General features: G+C 43.0%; 1 protein-coding gene and 1 non-coding gene across 2 annotated transcripts in view; one reads left to right on the top strand and one right to left on the bottom strand.

The window, feature by feature from the left end:
• Nucleotides 1-15,223, top strand: part of LOC124550003 (sodium-dependent dopamine transporter) — a 552,321-nt gene that overhangs the window by 84,712 nt on the left and 452,386 nt on the right. The window lies entirely within an intron of this gene.
• Trnat-ugu lies at nucleotides 3,503-3,576 on the bottom strand. The gene has a single exon. It is a non-coding gene; the product is annotated as a tRNA-Thr (tRNA).

A 15,223-nucleotide genomic window follows, 5' to 3' on the forward strand; every position in this document is an offset into this window, starting at 1 on the left:
TCATAAATGCAAATAAATAGTTCATTAACATTAATATTTTCTTGTTGAAACATCTAATGCAACAAAGGCCAATTTGTAACTGGGTGGAAATAAAATTCCTGGTGATTTTTGAAAATTTTTAGTTAATAGCTGTTTATGGGGATGTGGTATGCTAAAATTACCATGTGTAGTTTCTTTATCAAAAACTATTTGCTTAAATCTTGGTGTCTCTTAAAACTTTGTTTCTCTCTTTGTCCTTTCTGTCCCAAAAATCATACTGCTCTGGCACCTGTAACAACCCCTCTACCCCCCTCCGCCCTCCCGCTGCTATTAGCTAGGACAGTTTAGCCTTCCATTTCCTGTTGAGGTGACTACCATGTCTAAAATTGTCACACCTACTGATGAAACGAACAGGAACCACACCCCGACATAAGCAGCCGTTCCAACTCCAAAAGAACTTCTGAAAAAGGAACTCGAATGAAGTCAGTGATTACGTTCCAAAACAGATAAAAATTCAACACCAGGAGGTCTCTATGCTGACGCTATCTCTACACTGTGCTCAAGATCTCTGTCATACTATTGTCTGGCCAACCTACTATACTCAAGATATTTTCTTTGGTGAATTATTTAAAATTTGAGCCTAAATCCTCTTTCATCTGACCCAGACCACCACTTTTTTTTTAATGTAATCTGATATCCTGATCGTAGTTCATTCTGCAACAGTTAGCCTACACCCCTAGGATGAAAACCATCTAACGATGAAAGTATCTGTCTCTTAACTAACTTTGTTGCATTCTTATTGTACTTTTCAATTTCTAGGTGGAAGTTTGTTGTGTCCTGTCTAAACTTTCAACTACCTGAGGCACATCCATTTCTAACTGAAGCAACAGGTCAAACTTATTTTTCACATTTACCACAAAGCTGTCAGGAGAAGTCCTATGCCTTTCTTTCCACTACCCGTTGCTAATTCCCAACTTTCTTTGCCCTTCTCCCTACTCAACCTGCGCAGATCGTTCAGACACCTATGTGTTTAAGCCTGAAGTACAGCAATTTCCCTTCCTGTTCTGCTATCTCCTTGCCTGTACTGCATGTCCTACAAAAGCAATGACGAGCCTCATTTACTAACCCAATTCCTAGGTCACTACAATCACCCCAGTGGAGAAAGACAAATAGTCATCACTCTGTCGTCTGGAACTAATAAATCTAAGCAAGACGAGCACTTTCCACTCAGGACAAATAATCATTTGACAATAACATGTTAATTAAATTAATGAGAAATGAAAAACACATTTACAAAAATTTGGCTTACACGCAACTGTATGTAATAAAACAACTCGTGCTAATTTGCAGAATCAAACAAATTAATAGGTGGCACGAAACAAACACTAATACAACTATTAACTGTATGTACTGAACAGACTGAGATACCTGTTCACTGTTAAGACCTATACGTCAAGAATGTAAATACGTCTTACACTGATAGAGTAAACAGGGCTCTTGCAAAGTATTAGGTAGGTATATCAGGCATGTTTGGTGTGACCTTGTGTAAGGATAATATTCATCATTTTGCTTTGCAGCTCCTTGTATTGGCCGTGTTAGCAGTTAAAATTGTTTGATGTGAGGTCCAACAGTTATGCAAAACACCGTTTTTTCTCAGTACCCAAACATGTTTCGGCACCACAGTGCCATCATCAGTGGGTTTTCGTTTTTATGTATGCTGCAATCTGAACAAATGAACACTGACTGGGCTGGAACACACAACAAACCTCAATCACACTGCGTTTTGGTGAAGTGAAAGGTGTTTTACTATTATTTGTGCAAAATACTTATTATAGTTACGTGTGCATTACAACACCTCAGCATAATGCGGAGAATGGAAGTGCTTGTCACACGACAACGTATGTAAAAACGAATATCGGCGCGAAAACATCGAGACAAACTAAATTACATTCTAGAAGGTAGGTTAACTCCCAGCAAAGAACTTTCTCATCAACATCGTTTGTTTGCAGATGACAAGCTACCTGTAGTAATTAACACACAAGTGATCCAGAAAATTCATGACACCAGATGTAAAGGTATTTACAAAAAGAAACGGTGTGTTGTTTGAACTAAAGATGCACATAATTTTATAATCATTTAACAAAAATGTTCACACTGCAGAATAAATAAAAACAAAAACCCACTGATGATGGCACAGTGGTGCCGAAACATGTTTGGGTGCTGAGAAAAATGGTGTTCTGAATAACTGGCGGACCTCACATTCAACAATAGTAAGAATAATGGTTGAATAAATATTAAAAGTTTATTGAATAGTAGATTAAAACGTTTGTGTTTCTCTACTTTCCCAATGCAAACATCCCCTCCAGAGAGCTACATTTCCGCTTTGTTTCCAATCTCGAAGGTTGTCCACAGACACACATGAAAGCTCACGCAATAAGATTTGTGAAACAGACTAAACTTCGTCGCGAAACAGGCAGCTGCCGCAGCCCTTTGGCTCGTCACGCGTTTTAAGGAAGCCAATATCGCGGTGCCTTGCTTCCGGAAATTGGTTAAGTCTCGGGAGAGACGCATTAAAGACTTGAGGCTACATCGAGCGCTTGAAGTTCCCGCGGAATCACTTAGGTCGCGCTGTTTACCGCGGCCGCCGCGACGCTTGCTCCTAATGCTCGCGGCACGTTTCGGGTTCCAGCTCCGTCCCTGAGGACGACCGGCATCGGGAGTGCATTAGTAACCGCTTCTCAAACAAGTGTGCCCCTAACAGCGTTTGGCAGACATAATAGCGCGAGATCTGCGACGAACAGCTAAGATTTCAATAAACACCATTCTGAGATGGACAGTTTCTACAATTCAGCTTCTGTGACGCACGTTGCCGATTGTCTGTACAGTGTTCCTTGATCATTAAGACTTACGATAATAATTGCGGGTCTCTGTTTACGAGCCACCACTGGCTTCAGTATGAAACCAGAAAACTCCGATTCTTTGAAGAATCGAACTCCCACACATAGAACAACTTCAAACGTCTGATTTCTTAACATACCCGTTAATGTGTTAAATATTTGCCTTTAAGAATGTAAGCGAAAAAGTTTAGGAACGTAATGTATGAATGCAGAGTCTCGCGGCGATAACATTGAATAAAATGTTCTCGGGTTTCCAACCGCATTAATTGCTTAAAAGTACACGAGCTTTCGGCCAAGGAGTGCTTGGCCGAAAGCTCGAGTAGTTTTAAGAAATTGACGCGGTTATATACCCGAAAACATTTAATTCAAGTTTAGGAACGGTTTGAAATTAGGCTTACAGTTTGCAGGAAGTCGGTAAGTGTTCTCATTATGAAACACTGGAGGGATGCGAGGGGCATCCAGAAAGTAATACAGCAGTTATATACGAAGACAGTAACTTGTTCTCGAAAGAACAGTTACTGTTGATGACCGTGCAGCTTTTCCCTGGAATAAATGATGACTATTTGAAAACCTCAGCTGCCGACAGGTGTTGTTGATATACCTCGATGTGGACAGCTGAAAATGTGTGCCCCGACCGGGACTCGAACCCAGGATCTCCTGCTTACATGGCAGACGCTCTATCCAGCTGAGCCACCGAGGACACAGATAAATAGCGCGACTGCAGGGACTTATCCCTTGCACGCTTCCCGTGAGTAATGAGTGGGTGTGCAAATGTCTATAAGGTACAATACATATGTAGAATTGTGGACAGTTGGGAATGTGAGTCTCACGGGAAGCGTGCAAGGGATAAGTCCCTGCATTCTCGCTATTCGTCTGTGTCCTCGGTGGCTCAGATGGATGGAGCGCCTGCCATGTGAGCAGGAGATCCCGGGTTCGAGTCCCGGTCGGGGCACACATTTTCAGCTGTCCACATCGAGGTATGTCAACAACACCTGTCGGCAGCTGAGGTTTTCAGTTAGTCATCATTTAATACAACAGTTGTTAAAAATCGAAAAATGAATAGATTTTAATGAAACTTACATGGTATGTGTCAAAATATTATTTCTCCACATAATCACTGCTGAGATCTTTGCACCTTTGAAGCCTGGGTACCACTTTTCGTATACGCTCATCGTATACCGTCTGCTCCAATTCCTGATGTCACTTACAGTCTTCGTGACCTCCACATCGTTCGAAAAGCGCTGTCCACCAGATCAAGAATGTAGTGAAAAGATGGTAATCCGAAGGGGTCAGGTCGGGGGAGTAGGTGGGTGAGTGAGAAAGTTTCATCCAAACGACACAATCTGCTCATGAGTTACCTGGACGATATGGGGTCTGGTGATTTCACGAAGGAGTGGCACGTCACGATTCAGCATTCCCCTCCTTTTCTCTTTTTTTTCGTAGCTTTTGTAGGGTCTCAAACATGTAGTAGAGTTAATGGTGGTCCGTTTGGGCATGAAATCGACCAACAAGAACCCTTCCCGGTTCTAAAACATGGACGCCACGGTTTTCCTCTGTGAAAATTGAACTTCGAAATTTTTGGAGGATGGAGGATGGGTATGCGCATGGCGCCACTGCAGAGACTGCCCTTTTGACTGAGGAGTGTGGTGACATATGAAGCTTCGTCCCCAGTCGCAAGTGAGTCGGTATAATATTCACCGTCATTTTGAAAATGTTTCAGAAATTCGCGTGCAACGGACACGCGATTTTCGCGGTGTTCCGGAGTCAACATTTTTGGCACCCCCCTTAGACACAACTTCTTAAACTCAAGTCTTTTTGACACGATTTCACCTAGGATACTTCGTGAAACTTGTGAAAACTTTATTTTAGGGACGTTATTTAAGGGACTTTATTTTAGGGACTCAAGAGTAATACGACGATCGTAGCGAACTTTTTCTTCAACGTGCTGCACAAGCTCTTCCGGAATGAAAGACGGTCCTTCTTTGTCGTGTGTTGAAGCATCCCCAACTCTCTTGTGGTTCACTTTTTAGGTACTCCACGTCGATGTCTGCTCGTAGATACGTATCGTCGGTAGCAGAGTACGTGTGGCGTGCACACGGGGGTTTTTTAGGTTAGAGGGACCCCCCCTTGAGCGAAACGATAAAATACCTGACGGCTTACCAGAGAGGACATTATCATCGTTGATAAAGAACGTCCGTCCTCAGAGACCAAAAACAGGAAAAGTTAACGTAATATTGGTAAACTGCAGGAGTATCCAGGGCAAGGTTCCTGAATTAGTATCTCTTATTGAAGGAAATAGTGCGCATATAGTATTAGGAACGGAAAGTTGGTTAAAACCGGAAGTGAACAGTAACGAAATCCTAGACACAGAATGGAATATATACCGCAAGGATAGGATAAACGCCAATGGTGGAGGAGTATCTATAGCAGTAAAGAATTCAATAATATCCAGTGAAGTTATTAGCGAATGCGAATGTGAAATAATCTGGGTTAAGTTAAGTATCAAAGGTGGGTCAGATATGATAGTCGGATGCTTCTATAGACCACCTGCATCAGCAACCGTAGTAGTTGAGCGCCTCAGAGAGAACCTGCAGAACGTCGTGAAGAAGTTTCGTGATCATACTATTGTAATAGGGGGAGACTTCAATCTACCAGGTATAGAATGGGATAGTCACACAATCAGAACTGGAGCCAGGGACAGAGACTCTTGTGACATTATCCTGACTGCCTTGTCCGAGAATTACTTCGAGCAGATAGTTAGAGAACCAACTCGTGAAGCTAACGTTTTAGACCTCATAGCAACAAATAGACCGGAACTTTTCGACTCCGTGAATGTAGAAGAGGGCATCAGTGATCATAAGTCAGTGGTTGCATCAATGACTACAAGTGTAATAAGAAATGCCAAGAAAGGAAGGAAAATATATTTGCTTAACAAGAGTGATAGGGCACAAATCGCAGAATATCTGAGTGACCACCATCAAACGTTCATTTCTGAGGAAGAGGATGTGGAACAAAAATGGAAAAAATTCAGAAACATCGTCCAGTACGCCTTAGATAAGTTCGTACCGACTAAGGTCCAAAGCGAGGGGAAAGATCCACCGTGGTATAACAATCATGTACGAAAGGTACTACGGAAACAAAGAAAGCTTCATCATAGGTTTAAGAGTAGTCGAATCATAGCTGATAAGGAAAAGCTGAACGAAGCGAAAAAGAGCGTAAAGAGAGCAATGAGAGAAGCATTCAACGAATTCGAACATAAAACATTGGCAAACAATCTAAACAAGAACCCTAAAAAGTTTTGGTCATATGTAAAATCGGTAAGCGGATCTAAATCCCCTATTCAGTCACTCGTTGACCACGATGGCACCGAAACAGAGGACGACCGAAGAAAGGCAGAAATACTGAATTCAGTGTTCCGAAACTGTTTCACTGCGGAAAATCGTAACACGGTCCCTGACTTCAGCCGTCGCACGGACGCCAAAATGGAAAATATTGAAATAAACGATATCGGAATTGAAAAACAACTGCTATCACTTAGTAGCGGAAAAGCATCCGGACCAGACGAGATACCCTTAAGATTCTACAGTGATTATGCTAAAGAACTTGCCCCCTTTCTATCAGCAATTTATCGTAGAACGTAAAGTACCTAGCGACTGGAAGAAAGCGCAGGTCGTTCCCATTTTCAAGAAGGGTCATAAATCAGACGCGAATAATTATAGGCCTATTTCGCTTACGTCAATCTGTTGTAGAATAATGGAACACGTTTTGTGTTCTCGTATTATGACGTTCTTAGATAATACAAATCTCCTTCATCATAACCAACATGGATTCCGCAAACAGAGATCATGTGAAACTCAGCTCGCCCTATTTGCCCAAGAAATTCACAGTGCCGTAGACACTGGCGAGCAGATTGATGCCGTATTCCTGGACTTCAGGAAGGCATTTGATACGGTTCCGCACTTACGTTTAGTGAAAAAAATACGAGCTTACGGAATATCGGACCAGGTTTGTGATTGGATTCAGGATTTCCTAGAAGAAAGAACACAACATGTCATTCTTAACGGTTCAAAATCTGCAGATGTAGAGGTAATTTCGGGAGTACCGCAGGGAAGCGTGATAGGACCTTTATTGTTTACAATATACATAAATGACTTAGTTGACGACATCGGTAGCTCCGTGAGGCTATTTGCAGATGACACGGTTGTCTACAAGAAAGTAGCAACATCAGAAGACTCGTACGTACTCCAGGAGGACCTGCAGAGGATTAATGCATGGTGCGACAGCTGGCAGCTTTCCCTAAACGTAGATAAATGTAATATAATGCGCATACATAGGGGCAGAAATCCATTCCAGTACGATTATGCCATAGGTGGTAAATCATTGGAAGCGGTAACGACCGTAAAATACTTAGGAGTTACTATCCGGAGCGATCTGAAGTGGAATGATCACATAAAACAAATAGTGGGAAAAGCAGGCGCCAGGTTGAGATTCATAGGAAGAATTCTAAGAAAATGTGACTCATCGACGAAAGAAGTAGCTTACAAAACGCTTGTTCGTCCGATTCTTGAGTATTGCTCATCAGTATGGGACCCTTACCAGGTTGGATTAATAGAAGAGATAGACATGATCCAGCGAAAAGCAGCGCGATTCGTCATGGGGACATTTAGTCAGCGCGAGAGCGTTACGGAGATGCTGAACAAGCTCCAGTGGCGGTCACTTCAAGAAAGGCGTTACGCAATACGGAGAGGTTTATTATCGAAATTACGAGAGAGCACATTCCGGGAAGAGATGGGCAACATATTACTACCGCCCACATATATCTCGCGTAATGATCACAACGAAAAGATCCGAGAAATTATAGCAAATACGGAGACTTACAAGCAGTCGTTCTTCCCACGCACAATTCGTGAATGGAACAGGGAAGGGGGGATCAGATAGTGGTACAATAAGTACCCTCCGCCACACACCGTAAGGTGGCTCGCGGAGTATAGATGTAGATGTGTAGATGTAGGTTTTCCGGCTTTACTCCCCGACGTGACAGCGACGACTCTCCGATGAGGTGCGGGCCTTGTGTTTTGCTATTACTGCGAGTCTTGTAAATATCGCTTTTATTTAGTAATTTGCCCGGGTAAAACTCTCCACTTTTATGATTAAGACAGCCTGCTCCACCTTTCGGAGGGAGTTGGGACGTCAAAGAGTCACAAAAGTTCATATTAAGCAGTCCGTAAAACACGTAAACGTTCACTTCAGTTAGTGTGTTAGTTAATGCCCACGCTTTCCACTAGATGGTGCTGACTTACTGCTGAATAGCTTTGGTTCCGCAAAACCTTCACTGATTAGTACTAGGTAAATGAAATAAGTACAACACTCTATATTCAAGGATTAAGATGGTGATGGATGATGGTCTATTTAAAAGGTTCCTAGCCTGTAGCAATCTAAATAGTCCGCAAATGCCGATATGCACGCGCTTTACGTCCAGATTCTCAACTAACGGCACACGACACTTTCAAAAGTCCACACGTTAATATCTGAATACCGGTATCTCTGAATTCACTCGCATCAGCAGATAATTTGAGTTTCTGTCGTCTATGTGTTCGTAAAGTTCCAATCCAGTCAGAGATCGTACACTACATCACTTTTAATCTCCGTAATATTCTAACTGTTTATCGCGAATCTTAACGCGATAAAGTCCAATCTAATTATTGTCTCGCTGACTGACACGGGTTCCCCGCCCTTTAACGAAACAATCAAGGAAAAAGGCGGCAATAATGATGATCAGGCCTTTTTATAGGTTTTTCATCTCAAGAGTTTAACGTCATTGCCTTCTCCATGACAGAGCTTCCGTGGCTTTGCTGTACTTAGACGTTAAACTACTTGCTGATATACTATAATTTTCATCTGCAATTACCGAACTCTGATTCTACACTATTTTCCCCTCTAAAAATTCTATTCTTAATTTTAAATTATTCTTTCTATAGCTTTTAACACTGTAAACTGAACCGAGGTGTTACAATGTCGGTACGGCCTTGCTTAAACAGCCTAACCCTTGGTAACATTATTATGATCTATTACCTCGGATTAGTTGTTTTCGTCAAGCTTTCGATGGATATTAGCCGCCTATTAGTTACGCAAGGTGAGGAACTAAATGACTGAAAGAATCACGCACCTTCTGTACACGAAACAAACGAAGGGCACATTGTATGACGTGTTATGCTGCTGAGACATTTAATAACTGACAGAGGTGCTCGATTGCTTCATTCGTCTGTTACGAACCCCTGTACACCTCACGGTTTCAGCTCTGTAAAAGAAGTCCTTGTGTCTTGCACAACCCTTGTGTTGTTATTTTCCGGATGCACTTAGTATAATGTGGTTAATTTGTTCTCTACTTTAAGAAAAAACTAGTTTTTCAAGCATCTCATTGTTTTGTTGCGAATACAGTTAGTAGCAAAAAAGTAATAAATTTATGTCCGATGATAAAGTTTGACTGCATGAATAGCGAAAATGTAATAAGCAATAAACTTATTTTCCTTTTTTTGTGGAGGGGGGGGGGGCGTCAGCGAGGAAAATGTCCAAAAAGGTTTGAAATTATGTTTAAGGGTTGTTGGAAGTCGCAGACTGCTCTCATTTCAAATAATGGATGAAGGAAGTCGACGTATTTGCGCGCCGCCATTTACGCTGCCTAAGGACAAACACGTAACTTCCTACTGTAATACTTACGTTAGTGTACTAAACTTTTAACATAACGTTACACCTCTTAATGATTAGTTTATGACAGCATTTTAAATTTTTAGATTCGATCAATATTTTTTTGTGGAGGGGGGGAGGGGAGCGGGGTGTTCAGGGGGATCATTAGTCTGAGTAGTCTGATGCGATCTGCTACGAAATTCTCTCTTGTGTCAGCCTCATCATCTTCGAGCATCATTTGCACCGAATATCTTCAGTTATTTGCTGGACGTATTCAACTCTCTATCTTTCCCTACAGTTTTCACCCTCTGCAGCTCTCTCTAGTGCCACAGAAGTTATTCCAGATGTCTTAACACATGTAATACCATCATCCTGTCCCTTCTTCTTCTTAATGCTTTCCACAATTTTCTCTCCTCGCCGATTCTGCACAGAGCCTTTTCATTTCTTATCATTTTACTTCATTTTCAACATATTTCCAAATCACATCTCAAGACGCTGCGATTCACTTCTTTTCCGGTTTTCCCACAGTCCATGTTTCACTGCCATAAAATGCTGTGCTCTAATGTACACTCTCAAAAATTCCTTCCTCAAATTAAGGCCGATGTTTGACACTAGTAGACTTTTTTTGGAAGAAATGTCCTCTTTCCCAGCGCTCGTCTGCTTATTGTGCCCCATTGCTTCGACCATCATGTGTTATTTTGTTTCCAATGTACCAATATTCCTTCACTTTGTATACTTGTTGGTCTCCAATTTTGATATTAAGTTTAGCGTTAACATGATTTCGGGTACTGCTCATTAGTTTCGCCTTTTTTTAGGTTTACTCTCGAGTCACAGCGTGTGTTCATTAGACCAATTCATTGGACAAGTCCTGCCACTTTCTTCGTCATTTTCGCTGAGCTGTAGGTAAATATTCTAAAGTCACACAGCTCCATGTTCTCTGGGTCAGGAAAAGTGATACATTTAAAAGACAGAATTATTATCGTATTTATCATACTTGATTTATGGCACAGAAAGCTATGTAGAGTAACTTATACCGAATTTAATGGAAAGACATCACTCCTATTCAGTGCGACATACGATGACCAAACATGCATTGGTCGTTAGTTATGAAATAACCAGTTAATATTAACTGAATAACTTACCTGTTTACTTAATTATAGACTTTCTTACGGAACTTCTCTTACGAAATTCATACGCTGGGGCACTGTGCTTAATCGGTAGACGACAGGGTAACACAAAGAAACATTTACATAGCAAAAAGTCAGTCTGAACGCTATAGGAATCAAATGTGAGACAGGAAACGTACGCAATGTAAGCATTTCCCAGTCGAAAGTATCAAGTAGACGAAAAAGCTTGAAGACAGATTACCATACAATAATATACACTGAGAAGTTAAATGGAATGCGTGGTATCTTGAAAAAGGTCATAAGATGAACATAAACATAACTAAAACAAGGTTAATGGAATGTAGTCAGCGAAATCAGGCAACGTTGAGGAAATTAGATTAGTAAATTATACACTAAAATTGGTAGACCTGATTAGCTGCTATTTGGGCAGCAAAATAACTGACGATGCCCGAGGTAGACAGGATATAAAACGTACACTGGAAATAGTAAGAAAAGCATTTATATAAAAGAGGAATTCATTAACTTCTAATATCAATTTGAGTATTAGGAAATCTTTTTGGAAGCCATTTTCTTGGAGTGGAGTTTTGTATGGAAGAGGGACGTGGACGATAAGCAGTTTAGAGAAGAAGTCTTGATTCTATAGAAGAATGTTGAAGATGGGATGAGAGGACGGGAGGAGGTTCTGCATCGAATTAAGGAAAGAAAAAATTTATGGCAGGACACGTCCTGAGACTTGAAGGAATCGTCAGTTTCACAGTGGTGGGAAGTGTGGTAGATAAAAATTGTTGAGCGAGACCAAGAGATGAACCCAGAAAACTGGTTCAAATGGATGTAGGTTGTAATAGTTATTCGAAGATGGAGAAGCTCGCACCGAATACAGCAGCGTGAAGAGCTTTATCGAAACACTCTTCGGACTGAGGGTCACAACACAACACGACACTGTCAAGGAATTGTAAGTCAATCCACTGCTCAGGAGTACAATCTCTCGCTAAGCAATTTTCTCTGCTTCGTAGTACCTAACTTAATTGTTATTACCAACGCATTGGAGGTGTGTGACGCTGTGGTGTTAATACTGGACTCTCACTCAGGTGGAGTGGTGGTCAAATACCCATTCGGCCATCCACCAGGTTTCTCGTGATGTCCAGAAACCAGTTATGCAAATACGTAGTAAACTGAAACACCTACAGCCGTCGTTTTGATATTATTTTATTATATTGCAACCAGTTTCAGTGACTCAGTACATCATCTTCAGGGCTTAACTAACACTGAGGGGATGAACTCCAATCGTATACACGATCCTACCAGTGGCCAACATCTATGAACTGGCTTCAGTAGAATACTGTAACAGCGATGTTTTGTTGATGGTTGTAGACACACCAAGGCTGTTACAGTATTCTACGGAAGCCGGTTTATAGATGTTGGCCTCTGAAGGAATCTTGCACACGTTTGGAGTTCACCCCCTCAACGTGAGTTAAGATCTAAAGATTATGTATTGGGTCACCGAAACTGGTTGCAGTGTAATAAAATAACATCAAAACGACAGCTGCAGGTGTTTTATTTTATTACCTACGTGAACGGCCGAAGTCCCGCAAGCCGACAGTCAGAAGAATAGACATAAAAAAATTATACAAATGCTGGAATGATTCCTCTGTAAAGAACACGGCCGATTTCATTCATCATTCCGAGATTAAAATTGCTACACCTAGAAGAAATGCAGATGATAAACGGGTATTCATTGGACAAATATATTATACTAGAACTGACATGTGATTACATTTTCACGCAATTCGGGTGCATAGATCCTGAGAAATCAGTACCCAGAACAACCACCTCCAGCCGTAATAACGGCCTTGATACGCCTGGGCATTAAGTCAAACAGAGCTTGGATGGCGTGCACAGGTACAGCTGCCCATTCAACTTCAACACCATACCACAGTTCATCAAGAGTAGTGACTGGCGTATTGTGACGAGCCAGTTGCTCGGCCACCATTGACCAGACGTTTTCAATTTGTGAGAGATCTGGAAAATGTGCTGGCCAGGACAGCAGTCGAACATTTTCTGTATCCAGAAAGGCCCGTGCAGGACCTGCAACATGCGGTCCTGCATTATCCTGCTGAAATGTAGAGTTTCGCAGGGATCGAATGAAGGGTAGAGCCACGGGTCGTAACACATCTGAAATGTAACGTGCACTGTTCAAATTGCCGTCAATGCGAACGAGAGGTGACCGAGACGTGTAACCAATGGCACCCCATACCAACACGGGGGGTGATACGCCAGTACGGCGATGACGAATACACGCTTCCAGTGTGCGTCCATCGCGATGTCGCCAAACGTGGATGCGACCATCAGGATGCTCTAAACAGAACCTGACGTTTTGCCATTCGTGCACCGGGGTTCGTCGTTGAGTACACCATCGCAGGCGCTCCTGTCTGTGATGCAGCGTCAAGGATAACCGCAGCCACGGTCTCCGAACTGATAGTCCATGCTGCTGCAAACGTCGTCGAACTGTACGTGCAGTTGGTTGTTGTCTTGCAAACGTTCCCATTTGTTGACTCAGGGATCGAGACGTGTCTGTACGATCCGTTACCGCCATGCGGATAAGATGCCTGTCATCCCGGCTGCTAGTGATACGAGGCCGTTAGGATCCAGCACAGCGTTCCGTATTACACTCCTAAACCCACCGATTCCATATTCTGCTAACAGTCATTGGATTTCGACCAACGCGAGCAGCAATGTCGCGATACGATTAACCCCAATCGCGATAGGCTACAATCCGACCTTTATCAAAGTCGGAAGCGTGATGGTACACATTTCTCCACCTTACACGAGGCACCACAACAACGTTTCACCAGGCAACGCCGGTCAACTGCTGTTTGTGTATGAGAAGTCGGTTGGAAACTTTCCTCACGTCAGCACGTTGTAGGTGTCGCCACCGGCGCCACCCTGGTGTGAATGCTCTGAAAAGCTAATCATTTTCATATCACAGCATCTTCTTCCTGCCGGTTAAGTTTCGCGTCTGTAGCGCGTCATCTTCGTGGTGTAGCAATTTTAATGGCCAGTAGTGTATTGACCACATCGTCCACAGGATGTTAAACCCTAATCTTCCTTGTTTCATCTTCTCTATTCTTTGGCATCGTGACTCGATTTGTCTGTAGACAGTCGCACCGAAAACTGATGTCGACCAGGTTTGTTTACTTCGTATTATACAGGTTCCGGAAACGTGTATCATTTGTTTGCTCTTCCTGTTTCAGTTCGTGGTTTTTAAGGGTTCTTGTTTATAGCAACACTGGGACTAAGTTAGTGTGAGCGCTGAGCTCGAGTGTACGTGCGACTGGAGTGTGTCCGCTGACACAGTGGCTGAGGAGCCGCCGCCGTCATTTCCCGTTTACGGATAGCGCCAGGCCTCATCAGCCGGATTAGCCGCGCTAATAGCGCTGCCCGCCGGCGACGAGGTGGGCGATGGGTGGAAGGAGGGGGCAGAGTAAGCGGAGGGGGGTGGGTGCGTGCCGGAGGAGGAGGTGGATCCGCTGGACGACGTGTAGCGACATACTTCCAGAGTTGAGGTATCTGTCCTGAAAAAGAATCATTTAGGCAAGGTTACTAATACACTGCCTGACATAAAAAGCACGGCACCTACGAGGAGAGGAAGAAACAAAATGAAACTTCACTGCCTAAGAGGGTATGTGATGTTATTTGAGTGATAACGAAACCGATTTGAATTTACACGGAACTTTTCAGTACGAGCCTGCTTATCGGTTTGGCTTGGATCCATGCACTGATTCGTTTGTATCCTCTACTGAGGGAAGCTGGCCCACAACTTTTGTAATTGGTCCTACATACGCCGGATACTGGAACTAGGGTGGAGCTGATGCCCGAGCTGGGTCCACACATGCTCTGTTGGTACAGGTTCAAATGGCTGTGAGGACTATGGGACTTAACGTCCATCAGTCCCCTAGAACTACTTAAGCTTAACTAACCTAAGGATATCACACACATCCATGCCCGAGGCAAGATTCGAACCTGCGACCGTAGCAGTCGCACGGTTCCAGACTGAAGCGCCTAGAACCGCCCGGCCACTCCGGCCGGCTCGTACAGGGAGTAGAAAGTTCATACACATACACTACTGGCCATTAAAATTGCTTCACCATGAAGATGACGTGCTACAGACGCGAAATTTAACCGAAAGGAAGAAGATGCTGTGATATGCGAATGATTAGCTTTTCAGAGCATTCACACCAGGTTGGCTCCGGTAGCGACACCTACAACTTGCTGACATGAGGAAAGTTTCCAACCGATTTCTCATAAGCAAACAATAGTTAACCCGCGTTGCCTGGTGAAACGTTGTTGTGATGCCTCGTGTAAAGAGGAGAAATGCGTACCATCACGTTTCCGACTTTGATAAAGGCCGGATTGTAGCCTATCGCGATTGCGGTTTATCTTATCGCGATATAGCTGCTCGCGTTGGTCGATATCCAATGACTGTTAGCAGAATATGGAATCGGTGGGATCTGGAGGGTAATACGGAACGCCCTGCTG

The sequence above is a fragment of the Schistocerca americana genome, chromosome 1 (assembly GCF_021461395.2).
Source record: "Schistocerca americana isolate TAMUIC-IGC-003095 chromosome 1, iqSchAmer2.1, whole genome shotgun sequence".
In the NCBI taxonomy this organism is placed as follows: Eukaryota; Metazoa; Arthropoda; class Insecta; order Orthoptera; family Acrididae; genus Schistocerca; species Schistocerca americana.